The sequence below is a fragment of the Arachis hypogaea genome, chromosome 2, assembly GCF_003086295.3.
Source record: "Arachis hypogaea cultivar Tifrunner chromosome 2, arahy.Tifrunner.gnm2.J5K5, whole genome shotgun sequence".
NCBI classification, from domain to species: Eukaryota; Viridiplantae; Streptophyta; class Magnoliopsida; order Fabales; family Fabaceae; genus Arachis; species Arachis hypogaea.
This window is the reverse complement of record NC_092037.1, coordinates 27438604-27461851: the sequence shown is the minus strand read 5'-3', so window position 1 is coordinate 27461851 and position 23248 is coordinate 27438604. Positions and strand designations below refer to the sequence as shown.

At 40.6% G+C, this 23248-nt stretch overlaps 1 non-coding gene across 1 annotated transcript; it reads left to right on the top strand.

Moving 5' to 3' along the window:
- The first annotated feature begins 22881 nt into the window (after nucleotides 1-22881).
- LOC112765666 (small nucleolar RNA R71) lies at nucleotides 22882-22989 on the top strand. The gene has a single exon (XR_003183868.1). It is a non-coding gene; the product is annotated as a small nucleolar RNA R71 (small nucleolar RNA).
- The last annotated feature ends 259 nt before the right edge of the window (nucleotides 22990-23248 follow it).

The window sequence follows — 23248 nt, the reverse complement described above, 5'->3', positions numbered from 1 at the left end:
CATGTCCTAATACAATCCCTTGTTTACCCATAAAATGACATTTTTCAAAATTTAATACAAGGTTTGTATTGACACATCTATCTAATACTCTAGATAATCCATCTAAGCAAAGGCTAAAAGAATCACCATAAACGCTAAAATCATCCATAAAAACTTCCATACAGTCCTCAATGAGATCAGAAAAAAGACTCATCATGCATCTCTGAAAAGTAGCTGGTGCATTGCACAAGCCAAAGGGCATTCTCTTGTAAGCATAAGTCCTAAAAGGACATGTAAAAGTAGTCTTTTCCTGATCCTCAAGAGCTATATGAATCTGGAAATAACCTGTGTAACCATCTAAAAAGAAATAATGTGATTTACCTGACAGGCGATCCAGCATTTGATCAATGAATGGAAGAGGGTAGTAATCCTTGCGAGTAGCTTGGTTGAGACTGATGTGTGAAAAACGATCCAACACAAAACTCACCGGCAAGTGTACCGGGTCGCATCAAGTAATAATAACTCACATGAGTGAGGTCGATCCCACAGGGATTGATGGATCAAGCAATTTTAGTGGGTGATTAGTTTAGTCAAGCTAACATTTAAGTGAATTTGGATGAAGTGTAGCCAACAGAAAGTAAATAGCAAGAAAAATTAAAGTGCAGAAAGTAAAATTGCAAGTAACTTAAATAACAAGAAAGTAAAATAGCTGAAACTTAAATTGCAAGAAAAGTAAATTATATGAATAGTAAAGGGGCTGGGGTGCTGGAATTTCAGAAATTAAACAAGAGAAAGTAAATTGCAATAAACAGAAGAACTAAAGATGAATTGAATTGCAGTAGATCTTAAGCAAAAGAGTAAAATGCCTTGAAGAATTTAAAAACAGAAAAGCAATGCTTAATTTGCAGCAATTAAAAGGATGTTGAAGATCTCAGGAGTGGAAGAGACTAGAAAACAAGTCTAGATCTCAAGTCCTTCCTTGATCCAACAAGAGAGAAGTTGCAGAAAATTAAAAGAACAGATTGCAGAAGAAGAAGATTTAAAACAGCAAATGAAAATTGAGTTATGCAGTAAGAGAACAAGATGAATCTCAAATCAGGAATGAAACAGAGTTCCTTCCTTCCCAATCCAAAATTCCAAAACAGCAATCAAAACTAAGAGAGAGAGCTCTCAAATCCTAATACTCCCTAGTGTGCTAGCCTCCCTATTCAGCTCCTATTGATGCCTTTATATAGGCTTTACAAAATGAAAAATGAAAATGAAATTAAAACAAATTACAAAAATGAAAATCCTAATTTAATTGATCCATGTGCCTTTGAGTGATGATGTGGGCTTTGCTTGCTTTGGATCTGAGGAGAAATGGGTTTGGTTGGCCTTGATTCAATTTGGAGAAGAATTGAATTTAAATGAAATTTTGGTTGAATTTTTGGCCCATGTGCTCCCAGGAGGCTGCCCTGCCCTTGTGGAGGGCAGGGCAGAAAATGGTGTGTGTGGCCCTCGTGCGTGCATGTGGTGCATGTTGGTGCTGCAGGATGCTGCCCTGCCCTCGCGGAGGGCAGGGCAGAAAAGTTTGGTGCGCCAGATTGGTGCCTTGGTGCGCTGCTGGTGCTGCCGGATGATGCTGTGCGCCAGAATGATGCTGCCGAGCCTTCTCTTGGTGCGCCAGAATGGTGCGTGTGTGCGCATCACCAAAATGCTGCCCTGCCCTCGCGGAGGGCAGGGCAGTGTTTCCAAAAGTGAAGTTCCAAGTTCGAAACTTGGCCGATGCACACGCTACCCATTTTTCCTTGGTTTTCTTGGCACCAAAGTAAGGCCTAGTTTCTTGCTTCCTCATGGCCCTTAAAGATGCCTTTTGTTCCTGCCTGAATTGTACGCCAAATATGGATTGCTATATATCGTTGGAAAGCTCTAAATGTCAGCTTTCCAACGCAACTGAAAGCACATCAATTGGACGTCTGTAGCTCAAGTTATAGCCCTTTGAAGGAGGCATAGTCATGCTGTGAGCGCCCAGATTTTACCTTAGCGAAAATTCTTGCTTCCAACCTCACTTTGCATCACGATTCTGCCCTGCCCTTGGCAAGAGCAGGGCAGTGTGCGTGCTGCCTGCTTCCTTCTTTGATTTGGTCATGGGCCACGCTTTTAAAAGCGTGGCCTAAGGCTCCAAAGTGTGCCCCAATTTCAAAGTGTACCCCAAAGCTCTTTTTTCTCCTTTTTTTGTGCTTCTTTGCTTCTTTTTCTTCTTATTTCCTACAAGATTTATAAAATTAAAAGATCAAGGAAATCTTCCAATTAAGGACAAAAGAATGCAATATTTAAGCACTAATCATCAATTTCTTGTATGAAAAAGCATAGAAAAATAGGTATATGATGACATGTCATCAAAGACGCCTGTAATCAATGCAGACTCTCCAAGCGTTCTGTACTCTGGTCGCTATGAGCTCTCCATGCTCGTTCTTCACTGTAGTGACTCCAGACTTCTTGGGCACCACTTGTACTGGGCTAACCCATTCACTGTCTGAAATAGGATAAATGATACCTGCTTCCAATAGTCTGGTCACTTCCTTTTTGACAACTTCCAAAATAGTGGGATTCAGTCTTCTCTGGGGTTGGCGGACAGGTCTTGCTCCTTCCTCTAAAAATATTCTGTGCTCACATACTTGAGGGTTGATGCCTACGATGTCTGCCAAACTCCACCCAATTGCTTTCTTGTGATTCCTCAGCACATTAAGTAGCTGCACTTCCTGTTCAGGAGTGAGATCCTGTGCAATAATAACTGGAAACTTTTGTCCTTCTTCAAGATAAGCATATTTGAGATATGGAGGGAGAGGTTTCAACTCAATCTTCTGGTCATGGGCAGGCTCTGGATTGTCTGGAGCTTGTGAAAGTTCAGAAGTGTCCTCATTGTTAGTTAATAGAGTCCCCACACCTGGACTTTGTTCTGTGTACTTTTCTTCCAGCTCTTCCTTGTGAATTTCAGCTACAGCTTCATCTATGACATCATACTGGAAGATGGAATGATCTTCTGGAGGGTTGTTTGTGACTCCATTCAAATTGAAGATTACTATTCGGCTATCTACTTCAAAAGAATATGTTCCTGAAAAAGCATCTAATTTGAATCTTGATGTCTTCAGGAATGGTCTGCCAAGTAGAATTGATGATGGCTTATCTGAGTCATTATTGGGTATCTCCAAGATATAGAAATCAGTGGGAAATGTGAGCCCTTTAATGCTCACTAAAACATCTTCAGCAACTCCAGCTACTGTAATAATGCTTTTTTCTGCCAACACAAAACGAGCTGCCGACATTTTCAAGGGAGGGAGCCTTAAAACATCATATACAGATAAAGGCATAATACTAACACATGCTCCCAAATCACACATGCAATCATAAATTACTACACCACCAATAGTACAACTAACTATACAAGGACCTGGGTCACTACATTTTTCAGGTTAACTTCCCATTAAAGCAAATATGGAACTTCCTAAAGGAATAGTTTCTAATTCACTAATTTTGTCCTTATGTATACATAAATCTTTTAGAAACTTTGCATATTTAGGTACCTGTTGAATGACAACAAAAGGGGGAACAGTTACCTCAACCTTCTTAAAGATTTCTACCATCTTGGGGTCAGGTTCCAACTACTTCCTGGGCTTCCTTGCAAGTTGTGGAAATGGAATGGGAGTGGTGTTTTCTGCAGTGTCTGCGCCTTTTGGTGCTTTCTCCTGTGATTGAGCTTCTTCTCTCTCAGGTATGTCCTGTATGTCCTCTTCCTCTTCAACATCTTATAATTCCACAACCTCTTCAGCTGAGGTGTGTTCTGGTGGGCTTGGCTCCTCCTGACTTCTCTCCTGCAGTGTGGTTCCAGACCTTAGGATAATGGCATTAATACCACCCTTTGGGTTGGGGAATGGTTGAGAGGGGAGTCCACCAGAGCTTGAGGACTGGTTACTAGAATTTTGCGTTGATCCCATCTGTGAGACAAGAGTTTGTAAAGTAGAAGCGAAAGTATTCAGAGTTGCTTTAATATTTTCTTCCATAGCCTGATGTCTCTGATCAATGGCTTGTAGTAAGTCAGTATTAAGGGATGAAGAGATGCTAGTGGTCTGAGAGGTTTGCTGATGGGCTTGAGGTTGTCTTAAATGGGGTGCTCTGTAAGGTTGATTCTGCTGCCTGTTGTTATTGTTATTCCACCTCTGATTTCCATTGTTATCTCTCATCTGTTAGAATTGTCCCTAAAACCCAGGTTAGAATTGTTTCTCCAGCCTTGGTTGGAATTATCCTGCCATCCTTGGTTATAATTGCCACCTTGATTGTACCCTTGATTGGGGCGGTCATAAAAATTGTGAGTGGCTGCTACAATATTGTCTTCTGGTTGGAGCTGCGGACACTCATCGGTATAGTGACTATAATCTGCATAGACGCCGCACACTCTTTGTGGGACTAACTGCTGGCTGTGCTGTGGTGGAGAAGGCTGAACTTGCTGAGGTTGTTGTTGATTCAGTTGCATCTGCTTCAGCAAGTTAGTAATTTCACATAGATTCTGGGCTATAGCAGTAGTCTCTGTATTAGTAGATACCTCCGCAACAGCTCTTGACCAACTTTGTCTCTGCCTATGATTCCTAGTAGAGTCGGCTAAGTCTCTGATCAATTGCCATGCTTCGTCAGTAGTCTTGTGCTTTTTCATAGAACCATTGCAAGCACCTTCCAGTGTGGTCCTATCTTGAGGTCTCAGACCATGTGTAAAGTAACCGAGTAAGACTATCTTGTCAATCATATGATGGGGACATACATTTCGAAGTGTATTGAAGCGTTCCAAGTATTCATAGAGGGTTTCAGATTCGTCCTGGACGATCATAGACATGTCCTTCCTTAGCTTATCAGCAATTTTAGCTGGAAAGAATTTATCTAGAAATTCGCTCCTAAGTGTATCCCAGCTGGAAATAGTTTCTCTGGGCAGAGTATAGTACCACTCTCTTGCCTTTCCTTCCAGAGAAAACGGGAAGGCTTTTAGTAGAATAGAGATTTCATCAGCTCCATCACGCTTAACAGTAGAGCAAGCGGTCTGGAAATCCCTGAGATGCTTGATAGGCTCTTGAGCAGGTAAGCCATGAAATTTGGGCATCAAGTTGAGTAGTGAAGATTTTATTTCAAAATCTACAGCTATTGCTGGGTGGTGCGCCTGGAATGGTTGGAGCATAAAATCAGGGGCTCCTTCCTCCTGGGTGGTGACTCTTCTGGGTGCTGCCATGTCACCTGCACATGAATGAACTGGATCAGTAGAAAAAGGGGGTTGTTTCTTCCTTAAATGACGGTTCAGGTTCGTCCTCAAAGAGGAGTCGCCTACGCCTGGCTCGCCTTATATGCGAAAGAGTTCTTTCAATTTCAGGGTCAAATGCTGGCAAGCTTGGATCAGGAAGCGAACGCATCATTTAACGAAAGAAACATGCAGTTCATATTGATAAAATGAAAAAAAGAAATTGCAATAGAAATAAATACCAATCAATAAATTAACACACTGTTGCAACTCCCCAGCAACGGCGCCAAAAATTGATGCAGCGAAAATTAGTGAATTAAAAACTATGAAAATGTGTACGTTGCAAGTATAGTTCTTAACTCACCGGAAATCCACTTATAAATTTAAAAATATGTCACAGAAATTCAAATTTTAAATACTGGGAGTATGAATCCCAGGTCGTCTCCCAACGAGTTACAGAAAGGTGTGCTATTTTATTAATCATATGTTTTCAAAAAGGTTTGAGTTGAAAGACAGGAAATTAAATTGATGAATTTGAACAATGTAAATAAAAGCCTTGACTGGGAGTTGGTTAGTTGGAGTCCCTATTACAGTTGGAATGCTCTCAGGATTAATTGATAATTAAAAGTTATTCTGTTTCGTTATCCTTTACTAGGCAAAGGAAAGTCAAACACGTTGGAATGCTACGTCTGTTCACAAATTGCAACCCACTTAATTAAAAGGGATTGGTGTTAGTGACTATAAGGCAATCCAACAGTAAATCCAATTACAATCTTTGTTTCAAGATTTCCAACTCAATTGGTTCCTTTCAATCAACTCCCCATCAAGTTAGAGAACTACTCACTCATTGTAAATAATAAATCCATAACATATGAAAGGGAATCGAAAGAAGACATGATTATTGGAAGGTAAAATGGATTAAAATGAAAGAAATAATTCTTGTATTAAATAATCATAAAACTATTCCAATGAAAAAATTGAACAAGGCAAAGAACATGGAAGAAATAAACCAAGTTAAGAGAACGAACTAGAATGATGAAGTCTTGATGAGGAAATAACTCTTCTCAATATCCCAATGCAAAAGTAGTAGAAATATAATATCCTAAAAGTATCAATTGTGTAGAGAGAAAAACCTAGAGGAGGAGTAAAACGAGATCTAAAAACTCTAAACTGTGTAGAATGAATGTTGTTTTTTGTTTCTGCATATTCTCTGGCTCTAGTATACTGTTCTGGGCCGAGAACTGGGCTAAAACAGGGCCCAAAACCACTCCCAATGAAATCTGCAGATTATGCAGATCGCGCATGTCACACTATCGCGTCGTCCACGCGGACGCGTCATTCGCGTTTTTCCGTGCCAAGCATTTGTGTCGTCTACCCCTCCGAGTCACTTGTGCTTTTCCTTTTCGCGCGGTCGTATGAGCCATGCGACCGAGTCACTGCGATTTCTCCTCTTCCGCGCGAACGCGTGAGCCATGCGGCCGCGCCACTTCTCGCTGGTTGTCTCCTCAATTTCTTGTGTTCCTTCCATTTTTGCTAGCTTCCCTTCCAATCTCCAACTCATCCATGCCCTATAAAGCCTGAAACACTTAACACACAGATCACGGCATCAAATGGGATAAAGGATAACTAAAATGCATAATAAAAAGTCTCTCGGAAGCAGTTTTCAATCATGTAATAATTCCAGGAAGGAAATATAAATGCATGCTAAATTAATGAATAAGTGGGTAAGGATCATGATAAAAGCACATAATTATACACAATATAAACCATAAAATAGTGGTTTATCAGTCGATCCCATGGAGATTATTGGTATGAAGCAAGCTATGGTCATCTTGTAAATCTCAGTCAGGCGGATTCAAATGGTTTATGGAGGATTAATGATTAAAAGATGAATAAAATATAAAATAAAGATAGAGATACTTGTGTAATTAATTGGTGAGAATTTCAGATAAGCGTATGGAGATCCTTTGTCCCTTCCGTCTCTCTGCTTTCCTACTGTCTTTATCCAATCCTTCTTACTGCTTTCCATGGCAAGCTGTATGTTGGGCATCACCGTTTTCAATGGCTACAGTCCCGTCCTCTCAGTGAAAATGTTCAACGCGCTCTGTCACAGCACGGCTATTCATCTGTCGGTTCTCGATCATGTTGGAATAGAATCCAGTGATTCTTTTGCGTCTGTCACTAACGCCCCACCTCGTCACAGTCATTCAATCCCTGAATCCTACTCGGAATACCATAGACAAGTTTAGACTTTCCAGATTCTCAAGAATGCCACCATCAATTCTAGCTTATACCACGAAGATTCTGATTAAGGAATCCAAGAGATAAACATTCAAGCCTTGTTTGCATGTAGAATGGAAGTGGTTGTCAGGCACGCGTTCATAAATGAGAATGATGATGAGTGTCACATAATCGTCACATTCATCATGTTCTTGGGTGCAAATGAATATCTTAGAACAAGAATAAGCTGAATTGAATGGAAGAACAATAGTAATTGCATTAATACTCGAGGTACAGCAGAGCTCCACACCTTAATCTGTGGTGTGTAGAAACTCTACCGTTGAAAATACATAAGTGATAATGGTGATCATTGGCTTCGGCCCCAGTGAGGGAACCAGAAGAACCAAGATCTAGGCATGGCCGAGAGGCCAGCTTCCATGATCTAAGAACTAGACGTCCAAAGATGAAAATACAATAGCAAAAGGTCCTATTTATAGAGAACTAGTAGCTTAGGGTTTACAAAAATGAGTAAATGATGTAAAAATCCACTTCCGGGCCCACTTGGTGTGTGCTTGGGCTGAGCATTGAAGCTTTCATGTGTAGAGACTTTTCTTGGAGTTAAACGCCAGCTTTTGTGCCAGTTTGGGCGTTTAACTCCCACTTCTGTGCCAGTTCCGGCGTTTAACACCGGGCAGTCTTGAGCTGATTTGAAATGCCGGTTTGGGCCATCAAATCTCGGGCAAAGCATGGACTATTAAATATTGCTGGAAAGCCTAGGATGTCTACTTTCCAAAGCAATTGAGAGCGCGCCAATTTGGCTTCGGTAGCTCCAGAAAATTCCCTTCGAGTGCAGCGAGGTCAGAATCCAACAGCATCTGCAGTCCTTTTCAGCCTCTGAATAAGATTTTTGCTCAGGTTCCTCAATTTCAGCCAGAAAATACCTGAAATCACAAAAAAACACACAAAATCATAGTAAAGTCTAGAAAAGTGAATTTTAAATAAAAAACTAATAAAAATACAATAAAAACTAACTAAAACATACTAAAAACATACTAAAAACGATGCCAAAAAGCATATAAATTATCCGCTCATCATGGAGCTGCACCCACTCATTAAACATATCCGGTGGACATTTCCTTGTTAGATCTTTGAACCTCTCCCAGGCCTCATTGAGTATTTCACCATCTAGCTGTCTGAAGGTTTGCTCCTCAGCTCTTAGCCTGTTGATCCTCTGTGGAGGGTAAAATCTCGCTAGAAACTTGTTCACAACATCCTCCCATGTGGTTAGGCTCTCCTTGGGGAATGATTCTAACCACTTTGTTGCCTTATCTCTGAGTGAGAAAGGGAACAGAAGTAGTTTGTAGGTGTCAGGGTGTACACCATTGGACTTTACAGTATTGCATATCCTCAAGAATGTGTTAAAATGTTGATTTGGATCTTCTTGAGCACCTCCTTCATATGAGCATTTATTTTGGACTAGTGTGATGAGTTGAGATTTCAACTCAAAGTTGTTGGCATGGATTGTTGGCTTGAGGATGCTGTTGCCACAGTTTCCTGGATTTGGGTTGATATATGAGCCTAAGATCTCCTCTCTTGCCCAGCTTGATTTCCAGCTCCTTCTCCAACATCTTCGTGCACTTTGTCTTCCATGGTGGTTGTTAGATCTTCTTCTACTGGTTCTTCTCCAACTATACCCTTGCCTCTAGCCTCCCTCATCAATCTAAGGAAGGTTCTCTCAGGTTCACTATCAAAAGAGGATGAAGTCTCTCCTCTTCTACCTGTCATACAGCCAACACACAGCAACAAAAGGGCAAGTGAAGAAATCTCCTTAGTTAAAATTAGTGATTAGCTTGAGTGATGCAATTAATCAAACAGTTAGAAGAGTGAAAGTATAAACAATGAATAGCTAAAGAAATCTCAGAAAGACAAGAAAGAAAAATAGAGATTAGAAAGGAATTTAAAGGTTACACAAGGAAATGAATAAAGAAAAAAAAAAAAATGCTCAATCTAGCTCTCCAATTGGTTTAATCATTGTCAAATTCAAACCAATCCCTGGCAACGGTGCCATAAAACTTGATGGTCTGAATTCACTACCCTTCCCCAATAATATTGATGAATTCGCTCTTGGCAAGTGCACCAAAATTATCACCAAGTATTAACCCATAATGGACTGGATACGACAGAGATTGATAGATTTGAGCAATTTTAATCAATTACTGAATTAGTCAAGCTCAACAAAATAAGTTGTGTGTGCAGAATTATAAATGGTAGAAACATAAATGGCAAAGGAAATAAAAGAAAGCAATAAAATGCAGAAATGAAAATAACAAGAATATAAAGGGGAATAGGATTTTGCAGAATGTAAGTAAGGCTATAAAAGAATGGGAGAGATAAGAATGATGGAATTCATTGAGATCAAGAGATATTTTCTCTTTTGATTAATTCCAGCTCATATCCTCTTCAATCATGCAACTCATTGACCTCTTAGCAATCATGATTGATTGAGCCCCAATTCCTTGGTGACTCAATCTCTCAGATCATGATCAATAGCCAATTCCTTGGTCTAATTGCTCATAAAGAGAGATATGCTTGGTCCTTGATTATACCACACATCATTATAGGTCCAGGTAGAGGGAGGATTATATGTCACTGGTGCACGAATTGTGATCATCAACAATGGCGCCAATAGACTTGGTGCTCTCAAACGTGAATCATACTTTGTCACAATTCCACACAACTAACCAGCAAGTGCACTGGGTCGTCCAAGTAATACCTTACGTGAATAAGGGTCGATCCCACGGAGATTGTTGGTATGAATCAAGCTATGGCCATCTTGTAAATCTCAGTTAGGCGGATTCAAATGGTTATAATGGTTTTCGAAAGTAATAATGAATAAAGCATAAAATAAATATAGAAATACTTATGTAAATCATTGGCGGGAATTTCAAATAAGTGTATGGAGATGCTTTGTCCTTGTTTAATCTCTGCAACATACTGCTTTCTTACCTTCAATCCTTCATACTCCTTTCCATGGCAAGCTGTATGTAGGGCATCACCATTGTCAATGGCTACTTCCCATCCTCTCAGTGAAAATAGTCCAAATGCTCTTGTCACAGCACGGCTAATCATCTGTCGATTCTCGATCATGTCGGAATAGAATGCATTAATTCTTTTGCGTCTGTCACCACGCCCAACAATCACGAGTTTGAAGCTCGTCACAGTCATTCAATCCCTGAATCCTTTTCAGAATACCACAGTGAAGGTTTAGACTTTCCGGATTCTCAAGAATGGCCGCCCAAGGGTTCTAGCTTATACCACGAAGATTCTGATGAAGGAATCTAAGAGATACACGCTCGGTCTAAGGTAGAACGGAAGTGGTTGTCAGTCACGCGTTCATAAGTGAGAATGATAATGAGTGTCACGGATCATCACATTCATCATGTTAAAGTGCAATGAATATCTTAGAACAAGAATAAGATGAATTGAATAGAAAATAGTAGTAATTGCATTGAAACTCGAGGTACAGCAGAGCTCTACACCTTAATTTATGGTGTGTAGAAACTCCACCGATGAAAATACATAAGTGATCAAGGTTCAGGCATGGCCAAATAGCCAGCCCCCAAATTCTAAGAACTAAACATCCAAAGATGGATGCTAAGATAAAAGACGAAACCAAGATGTCTAATACAATAGTAAAATGTCCTATTTATACTAGACTAGCTACTAGGGTTTACAGAAATAAGTAATTAATGCAGAAATCCACTTATTGGACCCACTTGGTGTGTGCTTGGGCTGAGCTTGAGCTTTACACATGCAAAGGCTTCTCTTGGAGTTAAACGCCAAGTTGTAACGTGTTTTTGGCGTTTAACTCTGGTTTATGACGTGTTTCTGGCGTTTGACTCCAGAATGCAGCATGGAACTGGCGTTGAACACCAGTTTGCGTCGTCTAAGCTCGAATAAAGTATGGACTATTACATATTGCTGAAAAGCTCTGGATGTCTACTTTCCAACGCCGTTAAGAGCGCGCCATGTGGAGTTCTTTAGCTCCAGAAAATTTATTTCGAATGCAGGGAGATCAGAATCCAACAACATTAGCAGTCCTTTTTCAGCCTAAATCAGATTTTTGCTCAGGTCCCTCAATTTCAGCCAGAAAATATCTAAAATTACAGAAAAACACACAAACTCATAGTAAAGTCCAGAAATGTAAAGTTAGCATAAAAACTAATGAAAACATCCCTAAAAGTAGCTAGATCCTTCTAAAAACTACCTAAAAACAATGCCAAAAAGCGTATAAATTATCCGCTCACCAGTCACCATATTCAAACACCAAAACCCAGATTCTACTCAAGTGTGAGAAGGGATTTCTAGCATGGTTTCCTGTTTCCTTTTCCAAGGTTCCCATGAAACCCATTTTGCATTCAATCTCTTTTCCAAGTTAATTAAACACTAAACATGAAAATCGAAATTCCTTCTAGCAAATCAAATAAAAGATGAAGAGAAGAAGAAATTCACTATCATTAATCCATCAAGTAAAATAGAGCTCCCTTTCACAATAAGAGGGAATTTAGCTACTCATAGCTCAGAGAGAAAGTACAAAAGATGGAAGAGATGAAGTGTGAAAACTAAAAGTGAAATCCACCAAAAACTAAACTCTGTGACTTGCTAACCCTTTTCCAATACTTCCAAGGGTATTTATACTACTCTTATATCTAGAAAATAAAAAAAACTACAAAAGTGAAAAGAAAATTACAATTTGGAGGGAAAAGAAACTCAACAAACGTGATCTTACAGCTGGTGTGTGACTGGCACTTTTCTGGCGTGTCATGCTCCTTCTGTTTCTGATTTGGCGTGCCACGCCTCTTCATTCAAGTGGCACGCCATCCTTTGTTTCACCCCTGGCATGTCACGTCTTTGAGCCCAAGTGGCACGCCCAAGACATTTTAAAGGGCAAAGTAGCCTAGCGTGTCACGCCTTCGAACCAAAGTGGCACGCCCAAGGCATTTTAAAGGGCAAAGCAACCTGGAGTGCCACGCCTTCGAACCAAAGTGGCACGCCCAAGGTCACTTCCCTTATCTTTATGCTTCTGGAGATTTGTACCAGCGTGGCACGCCCAGGGTCTGGTGTGCCACGCCCTTCTTAAAGCTTCACCCCCTTGCCAGGGTGCCACGCCTCGTCATCCAAGTGGCACGCCTGAGTTCATTGGCTTCTCTTCTTCCTCTCTGGAAAATACTACCAGCGTGCCACACCATGAGACTGGTGGTCATGCCCTTCATTTGCTTCATCTTCTTACTGGCGTGCCATGCCTCATCTCCCAAGTGGCACGCCTGAGTTCACTGGCCCTTTAACTCCTCCTCTGAAAAACACTACCAGCGTGCCACGCCATGAGACTGGCGTGTCACGCCCTTCATTTCCATGGTCCTAAAGGTTGGCGTGCCACGCCTGGCTGTTCAAGTGGCACGCCAAAGTGAGATGATTGAGCTGGCGTGCCACGCCTTCGATACAAAGTGGCACGCCCAACTTTATTTGACCTCCTTAGGTCCTGGCGTGCCACGCCTCATCACTCAAGTGGCACGCCTTAGTGGGAGTTCTTGAGCTGACGTGCCACGCCTTCGATACCAAGTGGCACGCCCAGCTTTACTTAGCCTCCTTAGGCACTGGCATGCCACGCCTTGTTGCTCAAGTAGCACGCCCATTCAATTGTGGGTCTTATAAGCTTGGCGTGCCACGCCTTGGTCCTCAAGTGGCATGCCCAAGTGAACTCTGGGGCTGGCGTGCCACGCCTTCAACACAAAGTGGCACGCCATAGTGATGGCTCTTCTACTAATGAGTTCGCGTGCCATGCCCCTTTGATGATCTTCAATCTTGCTCTCTGGAATGTTGTATCAGCGTGCCATGCCCAGCTTCTGGTGTGCCACGCCAATACACTTTTGTGGTGTTTGTTCCAAGTGGCACATCTGCTTCACACGCCCCACTTGTTTTGTTATTTTCTTTCCCATTTTTGATGTCTTCTCCACCTGAAATCCAGCACAAACTCATTTCAAAGCAATGTACTATGATATTCATCAATTAAGGCATGAATTGCAATGATCAAATGAGATTATGCGTCTTTTATGGTCCTTTTTATGCAAGAAAAAGGGTAGATGATGTAAGTCATCAAGCGCGCACCGTGTGCGGGCGCGTCGATCCCACAACGCAGAAAAGCTGTAGCGCGCCTAAATTTCAAATTCTCATCCCCTCTTCTTTCATTTTCCACCTTCTTTCTCTAGTCTCCCCTTCTTCACTTCTTCAACCACTTCTCCCAACGCTTCCACCACCACCCCCCCCCCACCGGCGGCACTTACCTCCGGCGACCACCACATCCGGCGGTCTTAATTTTTCTTTCTCTCCTTTCTTTTTTCCCATATTTCTTCTCCTCTTTTCTCACTTACTTTCTCCACTACTTACCTCCTCTTCTCAAGGTACTTTTCCTTTATCTTTTCTTTGTTCTACTTCTCTTTTTCCCTTCTTTAATTGTATATCTTTGTTCTTTTTTCTTCTTAAGTAGTTTTTTTTCTATGTCTACTTGTTTAATTGCCTTTGTCCTTAATTTTCTTATTTTCATGGGTGTGTGGGTAGAAATCCCTTTCCATTGGTGGGTTAGTTTGTTACCCTTGATTTCCTTGCAAAGTATGGTGCTCTAGGATGATTGATATTGTTTTGTGGGATGCTATAAGGCCCCGATTCCTCCAATTGTTCATTACTTAAGGGGTGCACACCAAGTGTTTGATGAAAGGAATACATGAATTTTTTGGGTCAAATTTGACTTAGTGCTTTCTACTTAAGTGTTCTTTCTCACTCACTTGCTTATTCCTAGGTGCATTGAGCATGTCATCCTTAATGTTTCATATTTTCATGCTCACCCCTTGTGACTTGCTTCCTGATTTTAATGTTTGAGTGTATGCTTCTCATGCCTCTCATTCACATGCTTATATCACTCTTGCATCACATGCTAGTGACTTGCCATTGTTTCCAATGTTGTCTTAACTACATGTTACAGCTGTCGTGTATTTAGGACGCCTATCCTCTTATGGACTATTTTTATCACTTGCATGACTACCGCTTTGAGTGTTTTCTTGAATTTAATGTCTCCTCCTTTCCCGTTTTTATAGGATGGTGATCAAGAAGGATAAGGGAAAGGCACCGGCAACTAAGAGGGCACCTTAAGGGTCTGCCAATAGGGCGCCCCAAGCACCTAAGGTCAAGCCCCTCCTCAAGAAGCCAAGAAGCATATTCCACATTGATGTTCTAGAGAAAGATAACCCTCCACGGGACTCAGACAAGTTCCCTAACCGATACTGTGAGCTTATCTACCCCATGATTATTCAAAGGAACTATCAAGCAGAGCCTCTTTTAGGCCCTCCGGCTCATGTTGTTCTGTTTGTGATGCCCCGCATCAAGCGGAGGCAATGGGGGTTTCTCATGAGACGACCTAAGGAAGCCAACATATCTTGGGTGGTGGAGTTCTACTCAAATTACCACTCAGCTTCTCTCACATCAGTTTTCGTGCGTGGAAAGCAAGTTTCCATCACGGAGGAAGCCATTCAAGGAGTGCTCAAAACCGAGTCATTAGCGGATGGAATTGATGCCTACCAAGAGGTCTTGTCGGCACGTTGCGAATATGGGTTCGATTGGAATGCCGTTTTCCGAGTCAATGCCATACCCGAGTCATTTTGGATTTGAGGGAGAATGAGACCGAGACCCAAAGGCATTGACGCACGTTTCCTCACTCAAGAAGTCGGTGCATGGGCCCAAATCTTAGCCACTATGTGCTCCCTAGAACCCATGGGTCATCCATCACCGCCGAGCTTGCCTTATTGGTTTGGTGCGTACTCACTGAGAGGCTAGTCAACATTCCACCTATCATCCGACAAGCCATGGGGCGTATTCACACTAAGGATAACCTACCCTTTCCCGCCTTGGGTACCGAGCTAGTTGCGACCGCCGGTGTCTCCCGTGAAACTAGGGATTGGAGAGCCACAATCCCGATTGATGGTGATGTTGTTCCAACCGGAAAATACCTCAAGCCTCCGATGGACACCGGGAACTTTAACATGGCCATACCCAAAAGCATCCCCGCTAATTCATCCGCACCACCCAAGTCTTTCCACCAACGCATTGAGGATCTTCACAAGAAGGTGGATCGTTATGAACGGCGTAACCAATGCCGGTATGCTTATGTGAAGAATCTTCTAAGTGTTGTCACCCTGTCTGTGGAGGAACCGAATATCTCCACATCTACCACAACAACAAGTGAAGATAGCGGTGATGAGGGAGATGATGGACATTCTAGAGCCGGTCTCCCATTGCGCATCACGTATAGCACGGAGGACCGTGCTAAGTTTTAAGTGTGGAGAGGTCGGTCGACCGATCTTCGTAGGTAACACCAAATAAATTTTGAATTTTTTTATTAATTAGGATAGATTGCATGATTAGGTTTTCACTTTTTGACACCCTTTGCATGATAGTATCTCTTGATAAGTCTACTTGGTTAAGTAATCACTTCCTTCCTAAGAAAACTAGAATTTTAGGGCAACCCCACCAATTTTGGAAACTTTTGATGCTAAGCTTGTTTGAAGAATGTAATTGGAACATAGATTTTGAGTCGAGAACACAAGCAAGTGAGTTTTGAGCCTCATTGCGTGGCTACATCTTCTAGCCACTCATCTTCCTTCTTGTGTGCATTGTTCTCTCTCTATGATTGTGATCCTTTATTTTTTTGACTCTATATGTCTATTGTTGTATGTATGAATGCATATATATGATTGAGGCCATCAATTCAGTTAGCCACATACCTAAATGGCCTTACCCTATAACAACCTTTGTAACCAACTTTGAGCCTACGTTTAACCCACTCATTCTTAATTGTAGCACATTACAAGCCAAAAGCAAAAAACCATAAAGGTCCTTAATTGAATCTTGGATTAGCTTAGGCTAGAGTGTGTGTGTCATTCAAGTGTGGGAAAATGGGGGGAGGGGACATTGGTTGAGGTAAGAGCATATGGTGTGTGTGTGTGTTGAAATATTGGAAAGTGGATATATACTTATACGTTGATTAAAAATGTGAACCGTATGCATTGACAAGAAAAACAAAAGAAAAGAAAAACAAATAGAAGAGAAAAAGAATGAATAATGGAAAAAAAGAAAAAGAAAAAAGAAAGAAAGAAAAAAGGGGGACAAAAATGCCCCAAAGCAAGACTCAATAACAATCAATGCATATGTGAAGTAATCAAAAGTGAATGCATGAGTATGAGAAAAAGTAAGAAATGGGTAGTTAGGCTAGTACATAATTGTATAGGATGTTATATAGGTTAGGTAGGAAGCTTAAGTTAATCAAAGGATTCAAATTTTAGTCCACTTAGCCAAATATATAACCCACCTTGACCCTAGCCCCATTACAACCTAAGGAAAGACCTCATGATATGTGTATGCATGCATAAAACAATTGTTGATTGTTAGAGGAAGAACAAATTTTGGAAAAGCATGAAGTAATGGGGAATTAAGTGATCAACCCTATACACCGAGCGAATAGAGTGCAAACACCTCCGGTGAGGGTTCGAAGCCCAATTCCTTGTTCCCAGCTCTCGCGAGCGTTCTTCATGCAAGCTGTGCACATTTCACTTTGATGATTAAAAATTGGTAGAGTCCATGCATTGCCAATCATCTTGCCCTATGTGCTTCTCTATATATGTTCTAGGAAGATTGAGTTATTTTTTACCATGTAGATAGTAGCATCCATCTTAGTTGCATCCATGTAAGTAGATTACATCTCATGAATCTCATTCCCTTATGATTCTTCGTTTTTTTGCTTTCCCTTAGCATGAGGACATGCTATAGCTTAAGTGTGAGGAAGTTGATAAACCACATTTTTAGGGTTTATCTCGTATAGATTTTGAGGGTTTTATCAATGATCTTTCACACTTATTTATATAAAAAAGAATGATTTTGTGTTCCTCTCCCAATTTTTCCTCATGGATGAAAACATGCTTCTTTTGCATTGAATTAGATATATTTTGATCTTCCTCTATTACCATTCGATGCCATGATCCGTGCGTTAAGTGATTTCAGAGATTATAGGGCTACGATGGCTTGGACGAGAGGATGGAAGCATGCATAAAGAGAAGGAGCATGAAAATTGGATCCTTGAAATTCTGAGCAAGGACGCGCACGCGCACCTGGCGCGTACGGGCGGGTGCGCATCATTGTGACCAGCGCGAAGGAGCCGAAGCCAGGAGCTGATGTATTTAGTGGCTGAGCCAGAACCTCAAGAGATACACCCGCGTACTTCATGCCTGCGCACAGATTGTCAAGGCCTCAGGGGCGCGTACGCATGCTGTACGCGTACGCGCCAATAGCCGCACGTAATTTTTAAGAGGAAAATGTGACTAGCAATTTCAGGCAGTTACTAACCCTGTTTTGGGGCAGAATTTTGGCGGGAGAAGCATAAGAAAACCAAAGATTGAAGGGCTTGGGAGCCATTCACTCATTAGAGACATTTTCTAGATATTTTCCATTAGGTAGTTACATTTTTGGTAGAGGGAGAAGCTCCAACCTCTCTCTAGGATTTCATTCTCCATTGCAATTCTCCTTTGATTTCTTGGTGATATCAATTGCTAATTCACTTTTGCTTTAATACAAATTGTAGATCTACTCTTCTCCTATTCTTAATTTGTGTTCTTTTGACTCATTCACTATAGATCTATGAATGCTTTGTTATTTTTATTTGGATCAATGAATTGAGGTACTTTCATGTTCATCTATTGTAATTGTTTGATTGTTTGATGATTGTTGTTTGAATTTAACTCCTTTCTCTCAAATTCATAATGTCTTCTATGAATACTCACCAAATATTTGATGAAATGATAACCCTAACTATGGAGTAGAATTTCCTTACTTGGCTTAGGGGTTGAATTATTGGAGACACTTGAGTAGTAGATATCAATTATTGATTGAGAATTGAGAATTGCTAATTAGCTTGGAGTACACTAAAGCTAGACTTCCTAAGGGTTAGGCTAGGACTTATGGCTCAAGTTAGTTCCTCTCACTTGACTTTCCTCCAACATTAGGGGTTGACTAAGTGAAGCAACACTCAATTACTATCACAATTGAAGGAAACTATAATGATGAGACTTCCAATAGTCACCCTTGGCCAAGGCCTTTATCTTGATTAATTGTTGTCGACTTTTGTTAGCTTACATTCTCATACCAACTCTCAAAGATCACAAAGGACTTCCTAATCAATAATGTGCATTCTAAGGCAATTCCTATAGAGGACGACTCGGAACTCATACTCTCGATTATAGATTGTAGACTTGTTTGATGCGGAATTTGCATGTTGGTTAGACTGTACTCGCGATTGGATTTATTACCATTTCTATACCAACATAAAAATAGCATGCATTAGGCTTCAAGAATAATGGTTGTAAATATAGTCAAGTAAGAGAAAAATTATATCACAAATTCTTTAAAAAGAACTCGAAATAGGAGCTTAAAGGAATACACTACATCAAAATAGGTTCAAAATTGTGCCAAAGAATACATGGATCAAGAAAAGAATTTTAAACAAAGAAAGGCAAGCACACCAAGGACGTTAAGCAGACATATGCAGTTAGAATCAAACGAGAAAGCATATTGATGAGCGGATAATTTATACGCTTTTTGGCATTGTTTTTAGTATTTTTTAGTATGTTTTAGTTAGTTTTTATTACATTTTTATTAGTTTTTAGTTAAAATTCACTTTTCTAGGTTTTACTATGGGTTTGTGTGTTTTTTTGTGATTTCAGGTATTTTCTGGTTGAAATTGAGGGACATGAGCAAAAATCTGATTCAGAGGCTGAAAAAGACTGCAGATGCTGTTGGATTCTGACCTCCCTGCACTCGAAGTGGATTTTCTGGAGCTACAAAAGTCCAATTGGCGCGCTCTCAATTGCGTTGGAAAGTAGACATCCTGGGCTTTCCAGCAATGTATAATAGTCCATACTTTTCCCGAGATTTGATGGCCCAAACTAGGGTTGCAAATCAGCTTCAGAATTCCCGGCGTTTAACGCCGGAACTGGCACAAAAATTGGAGTTAAACGCCCAAACTGGCACAAAAGCTGGCGTTTAACTCCAGAAAAAGTCTCTACGCATGAAAGCTTCAATGTTTAGCCCAATCACACACCAAGTGGACCCTGGAAGTGGATTTTTACGTCATTTACTCATTTCTGTATACCCTAGGTTACTAGCTCACTATTAATAGGACCTTTTGACATTGTATCTCTACCTCATGACTTTTTTACACGTTTTATTCTGTACCTTCTACAGCATGAGTCTCTAAACCCCATGGTTGGGGGTGAGGAGCTCTGCTGTGTCTTGATGGATTAATGCAATTACTACTGTTTCTCATTCAATCACGCTTGCTTCTATTCTAAGATATCACTTGATCTTCAACTTGATGAATGTGATGATCCGTGACACTCGTCATCATTCTCACCTATGAACGTGTGCCTGACAACCACCTCTGTTCTACTTTAGATTGAGTGAATATCTCTTGGATTCCTTAATCAGAATCTTCGTGGTATAATCTAGAATTGATGGCGGCATTCAAGAGAATCCGGAAGGTCTAAACCTTGTCTGTGGTATTCTGAGTAGGATTCAAGGATTGAATGACTGTGACGAGCTTCAAACTCCTAAAGGCTGGGCGTTAGTCACAGATGCAAAAGAATCACTGGATTCTATTCCAACCTGATTGAGAACCGACAGATGATTAGCCGTGCTGTGACAGAGCGCGTTGAACATTTTCACTGAGAGGATGGGAGGTAGCCATTGACAACGGTGAAGCCCTACATACAGCTTGCCATGGAAGGAGCCTTGCGTGCATGAAGAAGAAGACAGTAGGAAAGCAGAGATTCAGAAGATAGTGCATCTCCAAAACCTCAACATGTTCTCCATTACTGCAAAACAAGTATCTATTTCATGTTCTTCTACTTTTCACAATTAAACCTGAGAATTATTGATATCCTGACTAAGAGTTACAAGATAACCATAGCTTACTTCAAGCCGACAATCTCCGTGGAATTGACCCTTACTCACGTAAGGTATTACTTGGACGACCCAATGCACTTGCTGGTTAGTTGTGCAGGATTGCAAAAGTGTGATTGCGATTTCGTGCACCACCTATGAATAGAAGAATAGAGTTGGGAAAACATCAATTCACTTTCCCAAAAGAAATAGCAATTGAGGATTCCAAGGTAAATTTATGAGAGAACAATTCACATGACATTCACAGAGTTCAAGACACCTAACCGAGTAACTTTGAGAAATAGTTTCTAATGTTCCCAAAACCCGTGACTCGCGTTATCTATGACTCGCATATCGTCTATGATAACCCATTAGTGCTTCCATATACATAATTTACTAGTGTTAAGCCGGCCAAACTCAATACCGGGAATTATGCAATGCAATACTAATGGCATTAATTAATAGATTGTCATGTGCATAAAGCTCTAATTCTCATTATCTTAACAAGACCTACTACATGACAAACGCTTAGAGTATGCAATTGAAGTATAATCGGTCCATTCCTCAGGCTCTACAGAAAGGACCGCTTTGATACTATAATGTAACACCCAAACTATCAAAATGTCACGCTTTCGGCTGCGCCACTCTCATAGCCCAGGTATTACGACAACTCTTATAATATTTAATACTAAAATATAAGCCTATTTAAAACTTAAATCGGATTTTCAAAACATAAATCCATACGTTACAATACAGATTATAATACTTACAAATAATACATATATGTATATATACATCATATACCAATATACAAACTTCACATATCAAAACTCCTATCCCTCTTGCAAAATTTGCTAGAAATAAAGGCGAGGGAAAAATAAAAATAAAAAACTAAGATAATATAAAATAATGTCGAATAAACAGAAAATGAATATAACTCTTCTGAAGCTTTGTCGCTCGTATCCTGAAAAGGGAAAAACCTGTAGGGGAGTGAGAACATCGTCCTTAAAAAGATTCTCACTATAGAGTTATAGAATTGTCATAATAAGATATGAAAATAAAACTATTTTTAAAGTACAGTGATTAATAACCTCCTTATGCTTCTTTTCAAAACCAAAGATTTAATATTCGAAATCCGAAATCCTTTCTAAAAGGGAAAGCTGTTAATTTCTCAGAAATCCAAAAGTCTTTTTAAAAAATTTAGCATAAAGCGGCATTTGCTCCAATGCTTCAGCAAATGGCATGTTAATTTGGAGCTTTTTGAAGATCTCTAAGAATCTAGAGAACTGGCGATCCTTCCCATCTTTTCTCAGCCTCTGAGGATATGGTGCCTTTGGCACATAAGGCTTCAAGATTGGCTTTGGTGAGGATGGGGCAGGGATTTCTTCTTTATTGTTGTTTTCATGCTTCTCTGCAGCTTCTTCTTCATGGTTACCCTGGCTTGGGGTTGCTTCTTCTACAACTTTCCCGCTTCTAAGTGTGATGGCCTTGCACTCCCCTTTTGGGTTGGCCATAGTATCACTGGAAAATGTATGTGTGGGCATTGGGATTTGCTTGGATAAAATCCCTACTTGTGCTTCCAGCTTTAAGATTATTGTGCCTTGATTATTCAGATTTGATCTGTATTCTTCTTGATTAGCATCTATCTTTCTTTCAGCTTGTGTTTGTCTCTCCAAGAGGGTGGAGATGACTCCTGTAAGCTGTGATGATAGTTGTGCTATTGCAACCTCTACTCTCTCAAAGTTTCTCTTGATTTCACATGGTTGCATGGTTGAGGTTGATGTGTCTTGACGGTGGTTGTTGTGTGTTTGCTGGGTGGAATAGTATGATGTGTTTTGTGAATTGTGGTAGGGTCTATTGTTGCCTGATTGATGGTTGGGGTTGTGAGTGTTGTATTGGTTGGATGGGTAAGGTTTGTTGTGATATTGGTTGTGGTTTTGTTGGTTTTCCCACCAAAAATTTGGGTGGTTCTTCCAACCTGGGTTGTATGTCTTCGAGTTGGGATCATAAGGTGGTCTAGAATTGTTCACATAGTTGGCTTGCTCCCATTTACATTCATCTTCTGGTGTATCTCCTTCTTGTTGAGGGGCTTGGGCTTGAATAGCTGAGACTTGATTGATCTTCATCTTCTTGGTCAAGGCTGCTAGTTGTGCAGTGATCACTTTATTTTGGGCTAACAGGGCATCCATTGAATTGAGCTCCATTATTCCTCTCCTTTAAGCTCTTTCTGAAGCATAAAAGTACTCATTCTTAACCACAATCTCAATGACGTCTATGGCTTCTTCAATGGTCTTCTTCTTATTGAGTGATCCTCCTGAAGAATGATCTACTGCTTACTTTGACTCATATGACAGCCCTTCATAGAAGATGTGTAGTTGTACCCACTCATTGAACATATCCGGTGGGCATTTCCTTGTCAAATCTTTGAACCTCTCCCAGGCCTCATAGAGTGTTTCACCATCTTACTGTCTGAAAGTTTTCACCTCACCTCTTAGTCTGTTGACTCTCTGTGGAGGGTAAAATCTTGCTAAAAATTTATTTACAACATCATCTCATGTGGTTAAGATCTCCTTGGGAAATGCTTCCAACCACTTTGATGCCTTATCTTTGAGTGAGAAAGGGAACAAAAGTAGCTTGTACATGTTAGGATGTACACCATTAGACTTTACAGTATCACAGATCCTTGAGAATGTAGTGAGATGTTGGTTTGGGTCCTGCTGGGCACCTCCTTCATATGAACAGTTATTCTAGACAAGT